General features: G+C 37.3%; 1 protein-coding gene across 8 annotated transcripts in view; it reads left to right on the forward strand.

The window, feature by feature from the left end:
- RAPGEF4 (Rap guanine nucleotide exchange factor 4) overlaps nt 1-17,539 on the forward strand; it is a 318,083-nt gene that overhangs the window by 188,706 nt on the left and 111,838 nt on the right. The window lies entirely within an intron of this gene.

A 17,539-nucleotide genomic window follows, 5' to 3' on the forward strand; every position in this document is an offset into this window, starting at 1 on the left:
AGTTCACAGCTTTACCCCAGCAGCCATTTCCCTCTGGTCTAGGGTGAGAATGTTTTAACCAGCACCGTCACCACACTGAAGCAACACACATGTGACTGGCTGAGGGTACGAAGCTCTACACAGCAAACCAACCAAACGCTTGAAGGCAGAAAACCCTGAGCGGCTCGTTTTCATTTGAAGGACAAGTTGCTTATCACCCAAGAGAAGATTAGATTTAGCAGTGTTGCTGGCCCGAAATTACGCGTTTGTAGTGCGTAAATACTCATTCCTTAGCTGGCCTATTAGAACGCATAGCTCAGCAAGCCCCACCTCCCGGGAAAAAAACAGCCTGTTAATGTCGAAGGTGCCAAGGACAATTTCAGCTCTTGGTCTCTGAAGAAATGTTTGTTTTTGTGTTTGCGAATTATGCATTTTATGGGGCAAGAGGCCCTTGCTGAATTTCTTTCTGCTTTTCATTCCATCCCTTCCTCTCCTCATATAAAAGCTGGCCTGTGCCATCTCTCTCTAGCTTCTGCAGTGGCATACTGATTGAATTTTTTTTTCTCTCTTTTTAAAATTTTATTGGAGCGTAGTTGATTTACAAAGCTGTGTTAGTTTCAGGTGTACAGCAAAGTGACTCAGTTATAAATATACATATATTCATTCTTGTTTAGATTCTTCTATCGGTTATCACTGAATATTGAGTAGTAGAATATCACTCAATATTCAGTGATACAGTAGGTCCTTGTTGGTTATCTGTCTTATATATAGTAGTGTGTGTACGTTCATCCCAAGCCCCTGATTTATCCCTCCCCGCCACGTTCCCCCTCTGGTAACCTTAAGTTTGTTTTTTATATCTGTAAGTCTGTTTCTGTTTCTGATTGAATTTTTAAGATGATGTGTACTTGACCTTCATCTACATAGTAAATAGTAAGTGCAGGGAACTCTCTGAACATCTGATCTTCTTGTCAATTATGCCATGTGTTTGTTGCCTCTGAATGTTCTTCAGCAGTGTTCACAGGACCTGCCAGCTGTGAGTTTGCTTGATGAAAGAGCACCTATCGGGGTGTATTGGGGTGGTGGTTCGCAAATATATTTTAGAGTTATTTTTATAATATTACAAATTATATTTGGTGACTGATTCAGTGTTCTAATGTCGGTGTCTCTACATTTTTAGGAGGAGAGCCTTTGAGTATTGCTGCCATGCTGATCTAGGGCTGCCGCTGAGTTAACCACATAACCTTGCTTTGAATATGTTCTCAGTGTTTTCTGTAGTCAGAATTTGACTTGGGCAAGATATCACAGAGAACCTGGGTAGTGTTTAATGGTTAAAAATAATAATCATAAAAGAAATGATATTCCCCAATCTCTCTAGCCAGCAGCCTCTCCCTGCTCTCACTTTAACAAATGCCACGGCCTTGAGGTGAGGCTGTTCACTATTGGCATTCCTGCTGAGAATTAGTTCCACTCTCAGCAGGGCCAGGAACATAATGTCATGTTGATAGTAAGACACTACACTGCTGATTCCAGAGTTATGGGAGAGTACACTGCTGTCTTCAGAAATATTTTGTTCTGTGCTGCAGGCAATTATGTTCACCACCAGTCACTTGGCGCTACTAGCATGTTATCTTGATTGACTGTGGGAATAAAATATATAGTATCTTTTATGTTTGATGCATTTGAATGTTTATTGTCCTTGTTTTGACAAATTGAAACCAAATTATTTGCAAAATACATCTTAGGTTTAGGAGAGAAAATTGTAGTGTTCTCAGATAGGATAAATTAATCTAGTGATTACATGTCATTTAGGATTTGGATTCTTTTCTAATAATTCGGTGTCAAGACTGCCCTGAGTCCATAGATATTAAAATATTCTATAGTTGTTCCCTTTACCTTCAGGTAAAATTACATTACAGATAGATGCACATATACACACCCATATGTACATATATGGACACATGCAGATGTATATATAAATTTATATTTAACCATTTTCATTCTTTAGAATTTCCAGAAAAGAAAATCGTAACACCGACTTTTCGTAATATGATCAGGCTTTGTTCAGAATCCTTATTGCCCGTTTTTATAAATGTTCAAGTTCTCTCCAGCGTTTGTTTTATTTTCAGTTTTCCTTCAGTCAGAGAATGATTCAGAAGTACCCGTAGAATGTGCTGTCTAGTTGCTTGAAGGCCTTTAATCGAATGCATATGTATTGATGGATCCCAGGCGCCGCGTGGAGCCATGAAAATAGTGTAGCACCTTCAGGGAGTTGCAGCCGGGGACGGAAGCAGACGTGTGAACACAAGCCAGCACGCTGCAGCGCTGTGGCACGTGTGGTCGGGAGGCCGTGGCATGACCGCGTGGCCTTAGAGGCTCTGCGGGCTTGAGTCAAGTCCAGCTCTGCCACTTACTAACCATGTGAAGGTGGACAAGTTAGTTAACCTCTTACTCCTCTGTTTCCCCAGCTACAGGGTAAAAGTAACAGTAGTGTGGGAGTAGTGGCATAGCGGTGGAAGCCGAGGGGCCTGCCAGGAGGATTAGTGAGATGAGGCAGGCCAAGCGCCAGTGCTGGCACCCCTACATACTCTCAGGAGGCACATGGGGCTGTGTGGTTCTCAGGAGAAGGGGAGGGGCTCAGAGCAGGCCTCCCGGAAGAGGAGGAAATGCCTCCGCGCGCTCTTGATGGAACGTAGATGTTACCCAGGTGGAAGGGAAAGGAGAACGATGCATGAACAAAGGAACAGAGTACCAGAGCTTTTCAAAACCTTTCAAAATAAAAAACTTTTCATTATTTTGGACTCTACTTGCTAGGAGCCCTTGCAAAGTCAAAATCTGACTTCTAAGCATCAGGCATTTCAGGGTTCCAACAAAACACCTTTTTTTTTTTTTTCGTTAACTAAAGGTTGATCTGTTTTGAATGCAGATGGGGAATTAGCTTGAATTTCCCCCTATTTGTACATCCCAATATCATGCCTTCCTTTTAAAAATGACAGATCTGGAGCTGATGCCTTTGAAGCCTATTGTTCACTCTGATCTCCAGCTCCTTTTCTGCTATAATTGCCCAGTCAGTGCTCTCTGATTTCTGTGGTTCTCCTTTGTTTTTTTCCCCCTTCTCTTGAATGAATCACTCTGCAAAGCTTTCAATTGAATTTTGACCTCTTTTTCCTTTTCCATTTGTCAAGGTTATTTTAAATTTCATTCCAGTTTTCCTAAGTGCCAGCCACCCCACCCAACTGGGTATCATTGTCAAATTTAATAAGAATGCTTTTGATTCCATAGTCAAGGCTTTAATCAACATGTTAAATCTAGCAGCATTCAGCAGAGGACCTAACCTTGTGGAATTTAATCTGGTTTCTGCTAATTTATTTGCATACATGATAAAATTATCCCATCCGGACATGAAAAAGAAACTTAGGAAAACATACTATGAAAATACCCCGTAAAACAGGTGCTAAGCCATTAAATTCACTTCCATCCGACTTTCTACCTATTCGTAATTTGACAGAAAGGAAGATGAGAATTTCATTTCTGTCTCAGAATATACTAATATGACTGGATTCAATACATATTCATTGTTATAGTCTGTGTCCCCAGAGGTGCCTCAGCTTCTGTCCCTGACACTTAATAGCCAGCAACACTGAACAAGTCTTAGCACTCTGACCCTCAGTTTCCTCATCGATAAAATGGTGATTTCCCCAGTGAACCACAGCAAAAGGATTGTTGGGAGATCAAATAAGGTAAAGCAGGGGGGAAATTCCCAAACTTTACACTGCTCCCAAACATAAAACACTACATTAAGCTTCCCTGGAGGTTCATTCCAAAGGAAATCACACCCTTGTTGGTAACCTCAGTCCAGGGATATTATCCTAGACTGGGGATCTCTGAGGCTGTCCAGTAGGTTCTGGTTTAGGAGGAGATTGGGTCTGGGAAACCTTATAAAAGCTTGCGTCCTATTAGGACTTGGTCCAGTGCTCAATTCTGGGAAGACGGCAAGATGCCAAATGAAAAGTCATTGATCTTAATGTCCTTGTAACTCAGCTAAGAGAATGAACAATTCCCAAGTCACACCAAGCACTGATTTGGTGCTGTAATTTGATAGCCCAATCCCAAACAAAGTGAGGAAACCACACCCAAAGTTGACTACAAAGACGGATGGGGTAGAGAGTAAGAGCTGTAAGAGAGTAAAGAAGATAAGCTAGAGAAGGCACCTGGCTCGTTTGGGGGCCCAGCAGAGAATCATGGATGTCATCATGGCAGTCCACCCTGCACCTTCTAGTTTTAGGGTATGTGAGCTTTTTTAATATTATATTAACAAATTCTTCTATTTAAATTTTCAAAGCATTGCAATGTACAACTACCTAGTAAAGGAATTTGTAACATATTGCAAAAATGGCTGTGTCATTCAACAAGATAGTCTTTTGACTGAAACCGGTAATGGTCCCTTCCCCTACACGCACCCGTCCCCTGTTCCCCCAGCTTTATGTTTTCTTTTTGGTGTCTGGTATGTTCAGAAAAACACTTGGGCTCCCTCTGGTGGCCATTCCGGTGTTTCTACACGTCTAACCTTGCAGCTGAAGTTTTTAGTTACATGGCGCAAAATGTTTGGATGAAAGTGGAAATATTAATAGTAAATTTTATTTTCTTTTGTAAGATAACTGGTACTTGGGAACCTCTGAATTAGCCAAAATATCCAACTCATTGATTCATTGATTCATTCATCCATTCATATATCTTCCAATCTAATATGTTGTTGATAATTTCACTTTACTAAATGAAGGGGCATCTGATCTGCAAGTCCATAGAAAGATATTAAGTCCCAATCCTGTAAGTCAAACAGCTTTCCCCAAGAAGTGATTCTATTAACTAGCAAGTTTTTATAGAATGCTTACTGTGTATTAGCCCAGAGTTGGACATTATGGGAAATATCTTGTTACTCATCATTTAAAAAATATATGAATAAGCTCTTCTGTAACAGTTGGCAATGTTATATTACTTCTTTTTCTCCTTTAAACTATATTCCCATTCTATCTGCCACGTAGAATTTTATCCTATTGTAATGAATCTTTGTCCAGACCTGATTACTTTTAAATTACGACAATGTATTAGTCAATATACAGATTTAGCTACAGTAACAAAGACCCAAACATAAGTGTCTTAAATAAAACGGAAGATAATCTTCCTTCGTGTTAAGTGTCCAAATGTGAGCTGCCCAGGGTTAACGTGGCACCTCCAAGTTGTAATGTATTTTTACGATTGAAAGTCTCTTATTGATCACACTCTTATACTTTCATGTATCAAAAATAAGTATATATTTAAAGCTTAATGTTTTAAAATTTCTAATGACCGTAAGTTTCCTTTAAAATTTTTCTTCTGAGTTGAATGATAGTTAGTAGTAGTATACAATTGTCAAAACAAAATAAATATTTTATATATATTTAGAAATAATTATTAAATATTAAATTATAACTGTAAAGGCATCATTGAATGACTTGGGTGCTTTTTAAAAATGAATTTGTTATCTATAGGCAGCAGGGGGTTAACATCAGTCCTCCACTTCTTGGTTTTTAGATATGTAAGCACTGGAAAAGCTTGTTCACGTAAATCAGCAGGTGAGAATGGAAATAGTTTTACATAGCAATGTCACTAAACTCTGACTCCTGAGCAGCTCATGTGGTGCCTCATGGGGAGAGAGAGAGATTGTAGTCACATTGGAGGCCGTGGAAAGTGTTACATTCTGGGTGGATTTTGAAAATGGAGTCCTAGCATCTTCTGATGAATTAAATGTGAGGTGAGAGAGAAGGAGAGAAGTCAAGGACGACTTCAGGGTTCTTGGCCCAATCACGCAGAAGGATGCAGCTCCAACAGCTAAGAAAGGGAAAACTGAGGGTGAAGTGAATTTGGACACCTAGTTTGAAGGTCGTTATACTAGACAGTATCCAGGAATGAGGTATGAGTAGGTTTTTGTACTGTACCCCTGTCCAGTCAATCGTTAATGATAATAAACATTAGATTAGAGAGTGGTAATGAGATTTGATTTTAGGTATTTATACTGAGTAGTATATGCCTGGGGCATGAATAAAATTAGAATGTTTCCGAAAGAGTTAAATACAAGACAAAAATAAGCAAGAATTTTATTAGGTTTGGCTCCCCCCTTCTGTTATATTTTGTAGATTTTAAGAGAATTTATGTTTGTGAGCAAATTTTGTGTATAACTCCAGGTATCACCTTTCAAATAAAAGGTTAATGAAAAGTTGATTTATAGAATATTTCAGGTAGAAATAGTAAATGAATCAGGCTAACAAAGTGTGACTTAATAGACATCCTCAGGGACCTAGGATGAATAGGTAGTGGCATATTATTTGTAACTCAGCCCACAAATTATTTCTATATGATTTAAATGGCTATGACCTGCTTGAAACAATTTGTTTTCTTAATTAGTTTACTCATTCTCTTTGTAGTTTCTTATGCTACTAAATGGGTTAATAACCCCCTTCTTCTTAAATAAATTAATTTTTCCAGCCAAGCCACAAATTTCCAATTAAGTTTGAAGGAGTGAAGTAATTCCGTAATAGGGGAAAAATGATTATATTTAATTCTTTTAAAATCAACTGACCTGTATTAAGTGCCCACTGTGTGCCACGCAGATACAAACTTTGGTTCTGGAACTACAAAGTCCAATAAAACGAATTCTTGACTTCAAAGAGCAAACAGCCTAACAGCTTAAACAGCCTAGGACAGAGACTGGTTAAACGGATAATTATATCAGAATGTGGTACTGAGAGAGACTGGAGTTAAGTGCCAAGATACCTCACACATTGTAAGAGCCACGTCACTTGAACCCAAAGGATTTCTGAAAAAAGAAAGTTTCATTATTCACCACCCCCGATGTTTTCCTGATTCAAAAGAATGCAGTTACTAAGTTACTATATAACTCCAAACTATGGAGGATACAGGTGGCAGAAACCCATTTTAAGCCAGTTCAAAGGCAAAGTCCACAGGAAGAGCTGGTGTGGCGCTGGCCTTGGGCTAATAGAGGCCAAGGGCTCTACTTCCACCTCTCCCCAAGCCTGGAAACATGGTCACCAAATATTCCTGTTTTTTTCCCAGCAGCTACTGTTAGAAAACCTTGGGGAAGGACACGAACTGATCTAGTGTAGGTCCTGCGGTCCCTCTACCCCAATTCTGAGTCAGTGTGGGTGAGATACCACTGTGGGCTCAGCTCTGACAGTGGGGAGGTCTGGCCCTGGAAGAAGGCAGGACAGGAAATAGTAGCTGTTCACTATTCCTCCCCGGTGACGCACATTCAGCTGACTTCTGAAATATCAGTCTCCTTCCTCTGGTGTACTCAGATAACAGCATAATGCAATCAATATCACATTTGGGGGTTAGTCTTCATCCCTTGTGTATGAAGAAATAGGACAGAAGCAGTTAGGAGAATAATGTTGACATCACATTTTGCAACAGGTTTGATTGCACTAAGCATTGTGCTTTAAAAACTACATGCATTCCCGTCAATCAGAGTCATAATTTCTTTTTCACTGTCTTCTTAACACGTATGATGTGGAAATTAACAAGATTTGATCTTGTTAATAAGTCTTTTGAGATACTTAGATGTGGGTTCTGAGCCAGTAGATGATAGCAGCAAGCCTATGTGTCCTAGGATATTACAGGAATTCTTCTTTTTTATCTATTTGGTTTAAAGTCTGTGAGCCAGATTTACATTCAGATGAGTCATTGAAGCTTATATTGTGTGCCTAAAGGGAAACGTTTATGCCAAGAGTCTAAGACGAAGTCCAGCAAGACAGTGGATTTTTAAATCATGGTTATCTTTCCCTGATAATAAGTGTAGTAGTACTTCTGTTGAACATTTGGAAACATAAAACTGTTTTTTAAAATCTCCTAAAATGCCACCACCCAGAGCTCTGAGTGTTTCTATATTTAATACATAGAAACAAATTTTAGTTTACACTGTATATATAGTTTCATATCCTACCTTTTTCAGTGAAGTTTTTGAAAGGACTTTAATATTGTCCCAACCATATTGGAGAATGAATTTCCTCTGCAATAATTTTTTTTTTCAAACAGCCATCTATATCTTTTAAAGTCAGTTTTCACTTCATCCCCTTCCCATTTTTGGAATTATTTTTGGTTACGTTGCTGTTGTTCTTCCTTCATTTCTGATGTTCTAAGTTTCTGACTGGTATCATTTCCTCTCTGACAGAAGAACTTCCCCTAGAAATTCTCATAAAACAGGTCTGCTGGCTACAAATTCACCAACGCTTTTCTTCGTTTGAGAAGGTCTTTCTTTTACCTTCATTCCTGGAGGATATTTTAAAGGATAGAGAATTATGAATTGACAATTTTTATCTTTTAGCATTTTTATGAGTCAGTATTGATGCGTTATTAGTAACGAAAGTCTATTGTTTATTCAGACTTCCTTTGTTTTTACGTAGTATCCTTTTTCTGTTCCTGCACCCCTTCCAGGATATCACTTCATATTTAGTGGTCCTGTCTCCTTAGACTCCTTTGGTTGTTCCAGTTTCTCAGACTTTCCTTGTTGTTGACGAACTGGCCAATTTGAGGGATACTGGTCAGGTATTTAGGAGAATGTTCCTCACTTGGGATTTGTCTGATATTTTTTCAAGATCAGACTCAGATGATAGGTTTTCTGGGAAAGACAACAGATGTACCATTTTCATCACACCATATCAAGAATATATACTGTCAAGGTGATTCATCGTTGTTAACATTGACTTTGATTATTTGGTTAAGGTAGTATTTTCCAAGTTTCTCTACTGTAAAGTCATCCCCTTTCCAGACTGAACTCTTTGAGAGGAAGTCACTATGCACAGCCCACACTTGAGAAGGGAGTTATGCTCTACCTCCTTGATAGCAGATATCTACATAAATCATTTGAAATTCTTCTCATGGGAGATTGTCTCTTCTACCACATTTATTTATTTATTCAACCGTTTTTCATATCAGCATAGACTCATAGGTATTTATTTTATATTTTGAGTTATAAGCCAATATTATTTATTTTCTTAGTCAAGTTGTTCCAGCATTGGCCACCGGTAGCTCTTTAAGTTGGCTCCTGTGTTTCATTGACATATTCCATAATCGTATTTCGTTTTGGTTTATATTTTTGGACATTTTTTGACACAACTAGATGCTTGTGTATTCCCTGTCCCCATCTTAGCAGTAGCCGTTTTGTCAAGGATCCTTGGTTCCTTTTATTGAAGATCTTGGTGTTAGAAACCAAGATCTGGGTGGTATGTGTGTTTGTTACTACTGAGATGTTATTGCTTCTAAGCCCTCTCAGCTAAAAGAGCAAGGAAATATATGTGGGTATACTAACTTGTGCATAAAGCATATCTATAAATACATATATATATACACACATCTATCTGTATCTATATTTAGCCAAGTATGAGTTCATACCGATTTCTCTAACTGTAATCCATTACCAAATGGACCATTCTAGCCTTTTCTTCTTGCTTGTTTGAAACTTCTCACTCTAACATTGAGAAATTTGACTTGTACCATCTGTCATCTATTTAATTGTCTAATTCCAGCATATATGTATTGTGGTTTTGATTACCTGTACCTCTATGAGAAACAAACTTTATCAGTTAGAATGGAGTGCTTATGTATAGTGTTTTGCCTTTAGTCTTACAGACTGCTCATTTCTAAAACTATCTAAGTCAGCACCTTCCCTACCTCCCTCACCCTACTCCCTTCATGGAGGTTATTTCATACATTTGTAATACAATCAAATTCTTTTGTCACAGTATGCATTCCATCCTGGAATCCCTAACCTCCCAAATCGTAGTTTTAATCTTCATATATTAACTTTCACTCCGGGTGCTAAGTTCTATGCATTTTGACAAATGCATAATATCATGTGTCCACCTTTACAGTATCACAGAACACTTTCACTGTCCTAAAAATCTGTCTGTGTTTCACCTATCCATCCTTATCTGAAGCCCTGGCAACCACTGGTTTTTTCTCTCTATAATTCTGCCTTTTTCAGAAAGTCAAATAAATAGTATGTAGACTGGCTTCTTTCACTTAGAAATGTACATTTAAGATTCAGTGTTTTGCATGGCTTGAGCATTTGTTTTATCACTGAATAGCATTCCATTGTATAGACGTACCACAGTTTGTTTATTCTCCTATTGAAGGACATCTTCGTTGCTTCCATTTCTTGGCAGTTATAAAACTGCCAATAAAACTGTCATAAACATGTGTGAGCAGATTTTGTGTGAACATAAATTTTCAAATCAGTTGGGTAAATACTTAGGAGTGCAATTGCTGGATTGTACTGTCAGACTATATTTAGCTTTGTAAGAAACTGCCAAACTGTCTTCCAAAGTAGCTGTACCATTTTGCATCCCCACTAACAATGAATGATAGTTACTTTGCTCTGCATCTTCACCAGCAATTGGGATTGTCTGTTTTCTGTATTTTAGCCATTCTAATATAGGAATGTAGTGGTATCTCATTCTTGTTTTCATTTTCATTTTCCTACTGACAAATGATGTTGAACAACTCTTCATATGCTGTTTGCCATCTGTATATCTTCTTTGTTGAGACATCTGTTAAGATCTTTTGCCCATTTTATTTTTTCAAGCTTTTTAAATTGAAGTATAGTTAATTTACAATGTGTTAGTTTCAAGTGTACAGTAAAGTAATTCAGTTACATATATATGTATGTATCTATATGTACATATGTACACATATTCTTTTCCATTATAGGTTATTACAAGTTATTGAATATAGTTCTCTGTGCTATACAATAGGTCCTTGTTGTTTATATATTAAATATATAGTAGTTTGTATCTGTTAATCCCTAACTCCTGACTTATCCCATCCCCCTTCCCTTTTGGTAATCATAGGATTATTTTCTATGTCTGAGAGTCTGTTTCTGTTTTGTAGATAAGGTCATTTGTATCCTTTTTGAGATTCCACAAATAAGTGATATCATATGATATTTGTCTTTGTATGACTTACTTCACTTAGTATGATAATCTCTAGGTCCATCCATGTTGTTGCAAATGACATTATTTCTTTCAGTTTTATGGCTGAGTAATATCCATTTTATATAGGTACCACATCTGCTTTATCCATTCATCTGTTGATGGACATTTAGGTTGCTTCCATGTCTTGGCTATTGTAAATAGTGCTTCGATGAACATTGGGGTGCATATATCTTTTCTAATTAGAGTTTTCGTCTTTTCCAGATACCTGCCCAAGAGTGGGATTGCTGGATCAGATGGTAGCTCTATTTTTAACTTTTTAAGGAACCTCCATACCGTTCTCCATAGTGGCAGCAGCAATTTACATTCCCACCAACAGTGTAGGAGGGTTCCCTTTTCTCCACACCCTCTCAGCATTTATTATTTGTAGACTTTTTGATTGTTGCCTTTCTGACCAGTGTGAGGTGATACCTTATTGTAGTTTTTGATTTACATTTCTCTAATAATTAGTGATGATGAGCATCTTTTCATGTGCCTCTTGTCCACCTGTATGCCTTGTTTGGAGAAATGTCTATTTAGGTCTTCTGCCCATTTTTTGATTGGGTTATTTGGTTTTTGGTATTGAGTTGTTTGAGCTGTTTGTGTATTTTGGAAATTAAGCCCTTCTTGGTTGCATTGTTAGCAAATATTTTCTCCCAGTCCATAGGTTGTCTTCGTTTTGTTTACAATTTCCTTTGCTGTGCAAAAGCTTATAAATTTGATTTAGGTCCTCTTTGTTTATTTTTGCTTTTATTTCTTTTGCTTTGGGAGACTGACCTAAGAAAACATTGCTGCAATTTATGTCAGAATGTTTTTCCTATGTTTTCTTCTAGGAGTTTTCTGGTGTCATGTCTTTAAGTTTTTAAGCCATTTTGAGGTTATTTTTGTGTATGGTATGAGGGAGTGTTCTAACTTCATTGATTTACATGTGGCTGTCCAGCTTTCCCAACACCACTTGCTTAAGAGACTGTCTTTTCTCCATTGTATATTCTTGCCTTCTTTGTCAAAGATTAATTGACCGTGGGTGTGTGGGTTTATTTCTACGCCCTGTATTCTGTTCCATTGATCCATATGTCTGTTTTTGTGCCAGTACCATGCTGTTTTCATTACTGTAGTTTTGTAGTATTATCTGAAGTCTGGGAGGGTTATGTCTCCAGCTTGGTTCTTTTTCCTCAGGATTGCTTTGGCAATTCTGGGTCTTTTGTGGTTTCATATAAATTTTAGGATTATTTGTTCTAGTTTTGTGAAAAATTCCATGGGTAATTTGATAGGGATCGCATTAAATCTGTAGATTGCTCTGGGTAGTATGGCCATTTTAACAGTATTAATTCTTCCACCCAAGAGCGTGGAATATCTTTCCATTTCTTTGAATCATCTTCAATTTCCTTTATCAATGTTTTATAGTTTTCAGCATATAATTCTTTCACCTCCTTGGTCAGGTTTTATTCCTAGGTATTTTTTTGTTGTGATTTTTTTTTAATTTTTGAATTTTATTTTATTTATTTTTTTATACAGCAGGTTCTTATTAGTTATCCATTTTATATATATTAGTGTATACATGTCAATCCCAATCTGCCAATTCATCACACTACCACCACCACCACCACCCCGCCACTTTTCCTCCTTGGTGTCCATAGGTTTGTTCTCTACATCTGTTTGACATGATTTTAAAAGGGATTTTTTTTTTTACTTTCTGATATTTCATTATTAGTGTAAAGAAATGCAACTGATTTCTGTATGTTAATCTTCTATCCTGCTACCTTGCTGAATTCATTTATCACTTCTCATAGTTTTTGTGTGGAGTTTTTAGGGATTTCTATAGAGAGTATCATGTCATCTGCATATAATGACAATTTTACCTCTTCCCTTCCAATTTGTATGCTTTTTCTTTCTTTTTCTTGTCTGATTGCTATGGCTAGGACTTCCAAAACTATGTTGAATAGACGTGTTGAGAGTAGGCATCCTTGTCTTGTTCCAAATTTTAGTGGGAAGGCTTACAGCTTTTCACCGCTGAGTATTATGCTGGCTGGCTATGGGTTTGTCATAAATAACTTTTATTATATTGAGATATGTTCCCTCTATACCTATTTTGGTGAGAGTTTTTATCATAAGTGGATGTTGAATTTTATCAAATGGTTTTTCTGTACCTCTTGAGATGATTGTGTCATTTTTGTCTTTTGTTGATGTGGTGTAATTGACTTATGTATGTTGAACCATCCTTGTGACCCTGTGATGAATCCAACCTGATCATTGTGTATGATCCCTCTGTGTGTTGTTGGATTCAGTTTGCCAATATTTTGTTGAGGATTTTTCTTTTTTTGGTAATGTCTTTGTCTGGTTTTGGTATCAGGGTAATGGTGGCTTTGTAGAATGACTTTGGGAGTGTTCCCTCTGCTTCAGTCTTTTGGAAGAGTTTGAGAAGGATTGGTATAAGTTCTTCTTTGTATGTTTGGTAGCATTCCCCAGTGAAACCATCTGGTCCTGGGCTTTTGTGTGCAGGGAGGTTTTGGTTTTTTTACAGATTCCATTTCACTTCTACCGATTGGTCTGTTCAAAGAATCTGTTTCTTCTTCCAATCCATGAACATGGAATATTTCTCCACTTATTTAGATCTTCTTTGATTTCTTTCGCCCATGTTTTGTAGTTTTCTGCATACATATCCTGTACATATTGTGTTAGATTTATGCCTAAGTATTTCAGTTTTCTTTTGTTGCTATTGTAAGAGGTATTTTTTTACATTTCAAATTCCAATTGTTTATTACTGGTATATAGAAAGGCAATTGTTATTTATTTATGACCTTATATCCTATGATCTTGCTATACTCACTTATTAGTACTAGGAGTTCTTTTGTAGATTCTTTGCGATTTTCTGCATAGAACAGTCATGCTGTCTGCAAATAAAGACTGTTTTATTTCTTTCTGTCCAACCTGAGTACCTTTTATTTATTTTTCTTATTGCACTAACTAGGATTCCCACTATGATGTTGAGTAGGAGTGAGAAAGGATGTTCTTGCTATTAGGTTTTTAGTATAATCATTTTTACCACATATTTTAACTCTTCCATGAAACATTATTTGTAATGGCTACAAAATATCCCCCAATTCTGATATATCATCACTTATTTTTAACCATTTGTATAATGTTGCATATTTTGGTTGTTTCTAACTTCTCTATTTTTTAGTTTTCTTTAAAATAAAGAAGAAAACTGTCCACCTCATGAAGTTATTGTGGAAAGTACATAATCCATGGAAAGTTCTTATTGCCTTGTCTGACAAAAATAAACACTTGACAAAACGCTTTTTTTGGTTTTAAGTATTATTGAGGCTTATGAAAAATAAAGGATTAGGAGAGCTAGGGTAGAAACTGTGTTTACGGGCAGAGATTTCTCTTTATACGCCTGTGGAAGCTGTATTATGGAAATATACCAGAGGAGTAAACAGACAAGGAGGCTGGAACCAGACCACTTGAGTTCAGACCCTGGCTTTGCCACATCCTAGTTATGTGGCCTTGAGCAATTTACTTAACCTCTCTAAGACTCAGGTTCATCATCTGAAAAATGGGTTGATAACAATAGCACCTACCTCCTAAGTTTGTTGTGAGGTTTAAATTAGAACACGCATATAAAGTTTTCACAGCACGGTACGTGGCACACAGTGTGCGTTCAACAAATGTTTTATTCTTTTGCTCATAAACAAGTTAATTTGCCTCATTTATATCTCTAATATATTTTTTAATTCTGTTAGCCCAAACTCATAACCACCATCTTCTTTCTCTCTTTCTAACGTCAAGATTTAAGGACCACATGCATATTTTGTGCTAAAGAAGATAGTATTTTTGCTACTTTCCTTTGTCCAACTGGTCCCTCCTTTTTCTTAGCCTTCGTTATTTCGACAGTTCAATTTAAGTACGCTATGCCAGCTGCTGTGGTTGGCACTGGGGCACCAGGGGGAATAAAACAAACATGGCCCTCCCTGTTAGACCTTATAGCCTGGTAAAAATGTCAGATAGTAAACAAGTAATTACAACTGTACCATGTGCTGCTAAAGGAAGTGCAGGATGCCCTAAAGCGGCACTTGCACATAGACATATGAGTCACATATGTAATTCTAAAATTTTCTACATTTTAAAAAGTAAAAAGAAAAAGGTAAGATTAATTTTATTAATTTATTTAGCCCAATAAATCTAAAATATTCCCATTTCAACATATTACCAATATAATACATTATTACCAATATACTTTACTTTTTTTATTCTTGTACTTCAGACTCCAGCATGTATTTCCCACATCTCAATTCAGACTAGCCACATTTCAAGTGCTCTCCATGGTCACATCTGGCTAGTGGCTACCATATTGGACATTGCAGCTCTAGCAGCAGATGCTAGAGCCTGGTACATTTTGCTGAGACTTGAAGGATGAGGACATCAGGAAAAGGGAGAGGAATACATGCTATAAGCAGAGGGAACAGATTGGGCAAAATCTGTAAAACAAAAGAGTTTGGCATATTTGAGGGACTGGAAAACATTCTGAGCAAAAAGAAGGAGAATGGAAAATGAGGCTGGAGAGGTAGGCAGGGGTGAAATTATGAAGAGCCTTTTGAATAGTGTTAAGAAGTTTGGATTTGTTCCAAGAAGAATGGGAAACTACTGAAGGGTTTTAAATAGAAAAACGGCATGATCAGATTGGCTCTTTTTAAAAATGAGCCTTACTCCAGAGGAAAGAAGGACAAGGACGTTATCCATAGAAGGCAGAATAGCGTTGGGGTTAACTAGAGGATTCAGGTACCAAAGCTGCCACCTGCCAGCCATGTGACCCAAGATAGGAGACTTAACCTTCTGTAGTCTCATTTTCCTCATCTGTGAAATGGGAGTAATACAAGTACCTCATCAAAGGGTTGTTTTGAGTGTTCAGTAAGATAAAACATGTGAACCAGTTAGCATATAGCACTTAATAAATATTTGTTCTTATCCTCTCCTGAGACCAGAATAGTCCCTTATAGGATGAATTTGCAAACCTTCCTTCTTCCTCTTCTTTTCTGGAATCCTATTCTGAAGCACCTTAAACATATGAGATGAGGAAAGAAGGGAACAACTTCCCCTACCCGACAACCCAAATCAGACAGGAAAACCACTTTCACTATCTTGTCCTTCACTCCAGTTTGTGTGTGCTTTTATATTCTGAGAACAGTTTTTATAAGAACTATGTAGTCTTAGAGTTTTCTCTGCTCTGTATCTTCATAAAGAATCCCACATGTTCCTTCTTTAAAGATACGGTAAGATCACTGAGGTGTAAACTCCTAATGATAGAATAAGTTAGAAAAAGCAATGATGTTACTGACTGATAACAGACCATTTATTTATGGTGTTTTCAGGTGTAGTGAATCATCCAGGGCATTTTACTTGCAAAGTTTTGAAATAAGATATTTTAATACAAAGATTAAATCGCATGGAGAAGTGTTTCCCTCACTTCTAGCCAAAACATGAACATCTGAAGCTGTCTCCTTCACCTTCCTCCCCATTCGTGGTACTACACCCTCATCTGCATTCTGGAGAGAACCCCGCTGTGTAAAAAGAATGAAATTTTTGGATCTCAAAATTTTTCAGGTTTTAAGCAGTAAGACACTAACATATTAAAAGTTTACTCTTTATTTGGAAAGCAGGTTTACTTTAAAATGCAGCCTGTCATTGTTTTAATTTTTAAGCTGCACAAAACAGAGATTTGTAGTGTTTCCAGTGCCAGATAGAGGCAGAGACAAGAAAATAGGTAAGCAGTGGAGTGTTATTATCTTGGGTGGGTGCCCAGAGAGGGGTGTAGCACCACTACCTCAGATAGTGACTACCTTCCTGCACTTAGGCTGTTTCTGTTTCATGGCTGCAGACCCAACCCTTCCAGAATCTGGAGCCTCATGTAATTGAAACAGATGGGAGCAAGATACTTGGTACTTTCTCTGAAAACAGCCTGATCTTATAAACACCAAATCTTATAATGATTAACCCCAGTCTGGCTGAACGCTTTAATCAAGGGGCTGTTGGAGCTCTGTGATATGCAGCCGGACGTTTCTCCTTTCTTGAAGGGATACTGTGAAAATCTGTCCTGAGGGTGAGCTAGAATCGTCATCTTATTTCTCCCCCAAAACTGTGTCCACAGTTTTAAGTTTCTAGTCAATAAAAGAACACAATAACATTTGATTCCTTCTCATTGTACTTGCAGATGTTTCAGGTATTTCTAAAGCCTTTCAAATTACTTTGAATAAAAAACCACGACCCAGAGATAGAAATGCCACGTTTCTAAAGTATGCTTAAGGCTCCATCAGCTTATTATACCTTATAATACCTTATTATACCTTATAATAGTAAGGCCTTAAAATTTGGGTTTTTTCCTTCTTAGGCACACTCTAGGAAATTAGAAAAATACAGAAAGAGGAAGAAAGAAAAATATAAGTGCAATCAAATTTTAAAAGTTTAATATATCACACTACTTATTTCTTTGGCCTTTCAGGACATGCACTTTTCATATCTAATTGAAAACATCATCTGCATCAGAG

The sequence above is a fragment of the Stenella coeruleoalba genome (genome assembly GCF_951394435.1).
Source record: "Stenella coeruleoalba genome assembly, chromosome: 6".
NCBI lineage: Eukaryota > Metazoa > Chordata > Mammalia > Artiodactyla > Delphinidae > Stenella > Stenella coeruleoalba.